General features: G+C 46.4%; 1 protein-coding gene across 2 annotated transcripts in view; it reads left to right on the top strand.

The window, feature by feature from the left end:
• The first annotated feature begins 422 nt into the window (after nucleotides 1–422).
• Nucleotides 423–6,257, top strand: part of SERTM1 (serine rich and transmembrane domain containing 1) — a 28,393-nt gene continuing 22,558 nt past the window's right edge. Inside the window, exon 1 of one of the 2 annotated variants that reach the window (XM_032805922.2) lies at nucleotides 423–488. The gene's annotated coding sequence lies outside the window, so the exon portion shown is untranslated. Of the gene's footprint in view, nucleotides 489–549; nucleotides 755–6,257 lie in introns of those variants that run through there. The other variant, XM_032805921.2, reaches the window with a different exon arrangement.

Genomic DNA, 6,257 nt, shown 5'->3' with positions numbered 1-6,257 from the left:
GCTGCGGTGGAGGGTGAGGGATTCAGGGGCGGTGGGGTGGAGGGTGAGGGATTCAGGGGGAACAGAGCGCTGCGGTGGAGGGTGAGGGATTCAGGGGCGGTGGGGTGGAGGGTGAGGGATTCAGGGGGAACAGGGGCGCTGGGGTGAAGGATGCACACGGAACAGGGGCGGTGGTGATGGGGGGTGAGGGATGCACACGGAACGGGGCAGTGGGGATGGGGGTGAGGGATACACACACGCCCAGTCCCTAGGCGCCGTGCAGCAGCCTGGCTGTGGAGAGCCGCTGTCATTACAGCTGCAGCTGGAAGGTGGTGGCCGCGCTGATTGGCTGCCTGGCGCCCGGCCCCGCCCAGGGCAGGGGAGCTGCGCTCGCCCTGTCTGGCGCGCTGCTCTGTGGAGTAGGACGGCTGGGGGCAGCCGCGCGCGCGTTCGCTCTGGTCGCACTCGCTGAAGCCAGACTGGGGAGCTCGGGCCATTTCCCGGAGCAGGTCAGTGAGCTGCGCCCGCGCGGCTGGGCTCTCCCCCCAGGCGCACCTGGCGATCCGCAGGAGTAACGGGGGTTGCATGAGGGCACGCGGGGCTCTGCGGAGTGACCCATGTGGTGCGGCTGGGCAGCGGGAGCTGAGCGGCGCTGCAATGATTGTGCTCTCCCAGGGCTGCCCATACCTCATGTCAGTCCCGGCCTCCAGCGATGGAGCCCATTCTCGGGACTTTAGAACCGGATCATCAGGAGCTGCTGAGTCTCCTTCAGTTGGTGAGCGCTGGGGAGAAGGGGGAGCTGGCACTGCCCTGGGGGTTGATTTCCAGGCAGACTCGCTCTTCTGATGAAGGAGTTTGCGCTGTGCTGTGTCAGCGACTCATGGGCCCTCCCGCCCCCCACCCCACTTAAAACTTCATTTATTCAAATAGTCCCAGTTTATACCAGCCTCCGGAAACATCCCCCCGTGCGCCTTCCTGAGCCGCACGGCCCTGGGCTTGCTCTGCTCGGGGCATGGGGCTAGGAGGCGTTTTCCTCCCAATGTAGTGGAGAGATTCGCCAGCTGGGCAGCCTGTGAGGCTGCTCCAGAGCTGAACCTTTCACTTTCCAAACGGACAGGAGAGAATCTGCTTTGGCTCATTGCTTGACTTCCCCTCCCACCATGGTCACTTCCCAGAGAGGCAGCTTGGTCCATTCATCCTGACCGGCGAGGCAAGGCTCGGTCACTTGCAAAAGAAGAGTGATAGGTTCAGATGTTTACAGCGCTGGATGTGGGGATGCTGCTATGTTGAGGGGTCGGGAGAAGGGCTAGGAGTCAGTCCCTTTGGGTGCTGGGATTTGTTTGCTGCACAACTTTCTCTGCATCTCCTGAAAAAATTAGTTGGTTTCATAGCGCATCGGTTTCAGGCGTATGATAATTATAATATAACCCCAGTAAGGGTGTATGCAGCTTACCTCTGGAGAGTGGTGTATGGTGGTCAGTTCTCAGTTCAGTAAAAGCAAGTAGTGTGGATCGGGCTAATGGCAATGCTGTGTAATTTCGGAAGCAGTCATTTTCACTTTTTCGTTACTGATTTATGCATCATTAGTTTTCTTGCAGTACCCTACTGAAACTGATAGTTGCATGTGTTGGTGGTTGGGTGGGTGGGGAATTAACATACTTTTTGCTGTTTCAGATTATAGTTTTTCTTAAGTCGTTTGCTGTACATTTTACCTGCTTGGGCTTTTAATGCAATGTGATACCCACAACCCTGCATAAAAGTCACTAAACGAAAATGATTCATGCTTTTTCAGCAAGAGAAGAAAACAGTTGCAGAGTTTGAATCTGCTTCCCCTGAAGTCAATGGGAACGTTGCCTTTGACTCCTTTGAGATCAGGATCTGGTCTTTAATTAAGAAGGAAAAAAAATCTTTGCAGTTGATTGGAGTTCTAGCTTGCTGCACAGGAGTTGGGGAATTTTTCTGCATTCTACTGAGCCAATGTGATGTGCTTTCTTCATGATCTGAGTTGTCTAATTTCAGTCCTGGATAAACATATCACACTCAAAGGTGCCTATACAGATAGATATGTACTATTTATCTCAGAATCTATCCATTTATCTCAGGTCTCCCATCACCATATATTGCACCTGATATTGGCTGGTGAGATCAATGATGAACAACATATTAGTAATGTTAACAGAGCTTTCAAAACAGGATTTGAAAGCCTGACTTAATTGTAGGAAAACCCCCTCTGTCCCCTCTGCGTCAGGATGAATTACTGTAGTTAGAAAGAGAATACTGGATATTTTGTCTTTTTTGTGCCATAAAAGAAAGGGTAGTAATCAATGACATCTAATTTGTGGCTTGTTTTGTCCGTTTTCCTTCATGGTTTTATTGTTTTCAAACATGATGCGATGGAGTAGCATACTATTTTTGTCCTTATTGGCCTTTTCTTCACTCAGTCAAATACTTAAAAATAAAAACATACTTTTTTCATTTCAGAGAAATTGTTTTGTTTTCAGGCACAGGGATGGACTCTTTCACTGAACCCAGGTGATGGACTGTGTCCATGAATTTCAGAATGGAAAAGATGCAGAGTCAGAATAGGCACATGTTGGTTTCTATTCTTTAACTATCCTGCCAAATGGAAGTTCTATAGTGCAGAGCTAAATTTGTTACTGTACTATATATTCTGGAGCTCTGGAGGTTAAGGTTGCCATCGGCATATCCACACACAAATAATGTGGGATGTAATGACAGGAGTTGTTTCCATTGAAACTGCACGGCAAAATTCCTACTAAGTTTACATCAGGATCAGGCTTAGACAGTACAATATAGAAAAAATATAAGTTGATTCATCTGCAGAAAAGTACATGCTCCCAAATCAGTTTCTTCCCAAGTAAAGGCCAGGAAGTGTTGCAGTATCATTGTTATAGCATGTTTAATGTGAGATGATGAAGCCTGGGACAGAAAGCAGGGAAAGTGAATTCTCACCATCCTTGCATTGCTAAACAATAGGCGAGAGTGAGAGAGAGAGAGAGAGATGGGAGGAGTTGGTTAAAAAGCTAAACATTTTCGAGAGAACTTAACAGTTATAAAAGCATATAAAAGATATCATGCATAATAAATCAGATTAAACAGAATTCAGAGGAAATCATAGTAACATGGTAGAATGTACTACTAGGAGAGCCACATTTTGACGACTGCAGAGTTCTAGCATACCGTACATAGTACTGGTCATTTTATTGTGAAAAAGGTTATGACTGAAATGTAGGGATGTATGGGGTAATCTTCGCAGTTTAGAGACTCAAGAACCAAAACTTATGGAGTCATGGATCAATGCAGGACTGGAGCTGTTTCATACTCATCCCTTATGACTTTGCTTTTTAAATTCAAATTGACCATGGTCTTAGATCTCCAGGCTGTAATGGATTGAAATGAATCGTGGCTTGGAACCACCCATACTTCCTCCTCTTTGATATTTTTACTCTAAGGGCTTGTCCACATGAAGGATTTTTGCACTGGTGTCACTGCCTATTGCTTGTCTTGCTAACCCATACCTTCCCTTGGGCAGTTTCACATCATATGATCTGAAGGGTCAAGAAACAAGCATGTCGGTCCATCCTCTGACAGCCTTTTAGATGGTATTAAAAGGTGTTGTTAAAGATGGTAATAACTGTCCTCTTTGGGGAGAACAGAGGAAGTTAATTGAGATAGGCTGGAGCAGCTGTTGTTGATGAAGTCAGTTCTTATTTCCTAGAAGACAAAACAAGACAAACACACACAAGAGAGGAGAGGAGAGAACAGCAAAGGTAGAAAATGCAGCTGTCTCTGGTGTGGACTCTCACTTTACACCTCACTGCTGGAAGAACACAGGTACAGCACAGGGTCTCATCAGCCTCTCCGAGACCTGGCAAACTTGTACCAGCATCGGGCTTTCTAGAACATTGCATTGACTGCCATTCTGGTGACAGGCTTACTGCAGTGTTGCAAAATAAGCAGTCCTGGTTGGCTGAGACAGTCTCTTATTGGACAGTCACATAGGGGAAAAAGGAGAGGAATAAGAAAGAGAAGAATTCAAGTGGGGGAAGGAAAAGGACACATGGGGGGAGGAGGAAGGGGAAGAGACAGAAGTCTCACATGCCGGGTGGTGTTTGGTATTCACCTGGAGCCAATGGAGGTGATGATGTCATCTGAGTCCCTCCCTCTGGCCTGCTCTGGTCAGGACAGATTAGGACGAAGGAAGTCTACGGTCCTGGGAAACGGTGGGAGTGACAGCCATGATGCTGAAATTCAGCCCTTTCTCTTCTTTCGGCTAGCAACTGTCATGTTCATTTCCACTCTGCTAATTTTCACCCCAAAGTCTCTGTTTAAAGATCCCAAAAGGGGGCGATGAGTGGAATAGCCCATCCCCTCATTATTTTGGCCACCAATTAGGCCTAATTTATGACACACCAATTTTGATCTGTTGATTTTCAGTCCCATGCTTTTCTTGTTTTCAGGCATGATCTTAACACAACCCGTAAATTATATCAGTAGGCCTTTTTGTTTAGACTAGTCTTTTTGTCTCCCTTTTGCATCTTTTCCCATCAATATTTATTGTTATTGGTTATTGTGACATTTGATGAACTTTCACTCACTTTTTACAGTTGAGTTCACAATTAGGGTAAATATGTAGGCTCAATTACCACAACACTCCTCATTAGCTAAGGGGAAACTGACACCGTGAGAGCTGTTATACTGTATTCTTTGGAAACAAGGATAGTGGGGTCCAATGTTGAATTTTCTGATTGATGTTATTTTGAGCGGTATCAAACCAGAGGGGCCCAATCCTGAAGACCCTTAGTCTCACAAGTGACTAAAGATTGCATTACTTGTGCAATGTGAATGAGGGATGCTAATAAGGATAACATGCATAGGTTTAATTGTGTCTTGTAGGTGTAACCTATAGTAAATCATGCTGCAGAGCTGCACTGCCCCAAATATCAGAAAGCAGTTCTGCCTCAGGGTCACAGAATACCTGCCAGAGCTCCTAGCTGGGCACAGACTGTATGCCTGCTACCAAACCCCTTGAGGAGGTGCAGCTTAATTCCCCTTGTGTAGCCAGCTAGCATTGTGAGCCAGTGCATTGTTGCAGCAGGAGGGAGTGGAGCATGGCACAGTGCATTCCTGGGGATTCAGGATGGAGTAGCCCCCTTTGCTCCCTGAAATGCAGGCACTGGAATTCTGTCTGATCCTTACAGGGGACACACACTCCCCATTCCTCTACTGCTTTCCTGCATAAGGGCCAGGCAGGATTTGCTCCAAAGAGAGCTCCTCACTGACCAGAAGACACTTTGATGAGAACAGAAAGGCATGTCACTATTTGGGGAGATGGGCGTGAATGCATGCTAACAGCAAATCACACACTAACATAATTCAACTGCCATTTGTTTACTCTGAGGGCACAGATGGTGCCACCATTACACACATTGACCAGCACCTTAGTCCATGAACCCTGCTCATTTCCATTGGACTTTTCACAGCCTAAGGTCCTACTCTCTGTGCGTGAGGCTGGCAGAATCTGACCCAGCCTGAATGACAAAGGGAAGCCATCAGACAGAGCTAGCTGAATTTTTTCAACTACTTATTTTCATTCAAACTTAATTAAGAATGTAATGTTTCGTGAAAAAGTGGGGTTTGAATTAAATCTTGCAGGTTTTCATTGAAAAAACAACAGTCCCATCCACAAAATTTGCAGTTTTAACAGAAAACTTGTCAGTTTGGGATGCCAACAAACAAACAAACAAACAAAAATCAGATTTTTGAGGGTTTTTTGGGATTTTGGGTGTGTGTGGAGAGGGAGGGAGGGGTTTCAGCAATAACAAAACCAAACCATACCTGAATACCTGATAATCTGAAACAAACAATGAAAAAAATCATTCACTTTTTTGCAGGGGAGAAAAGAAAAACATTTTCCCAGCAGATCTGTTACAAGACCCCTTCCTTTGGGGTGTCAATATCTTTTTATTGGACCAACTTCTTTTGGCAAAAGAGACAAGCTTTTGATCTTATGTAACAGTGACAGACCACAGTCGTCGGCGGATAGGATTGAACCTGGGACCTCTGGAGCTAAATGTGTGATCCAAAAGCCATATGGCTGGTAACTAAGGCTGCACATCAATCTCTCTCTCTCTAGGTGGTCTCGGTGCCACTAGATGGGACAGTACACCGCACCCCGAAGGTGTGTGGGTTACACTTACACAGAGCTCTTCAGGTCTGGGAAAGAAGAGCAGGGTGTAAGTTTGAAAGTTTGTCTC

Source organism: Chelonoidis abingdonii, chromosome 1, assembly GCF_003597395.2.
Source record: "Chelonoidis abingdonii isolate Lonesome George chromosome 1, CheloAbing_2.0, whole genome shotgun sequence".
Taxonomy (NCBI): domain Eukaryota; kingdom Metazoa; phylum Chordata; order Testudines; family Testudinidae; genus Chelonoidis; species Chelonoidis abingdonii.
The sequence above is the reverse complement of the archived record's forward strand: the minus strand, read 5'-3'. Positions and strand labels throughout refer to the sequence as shown.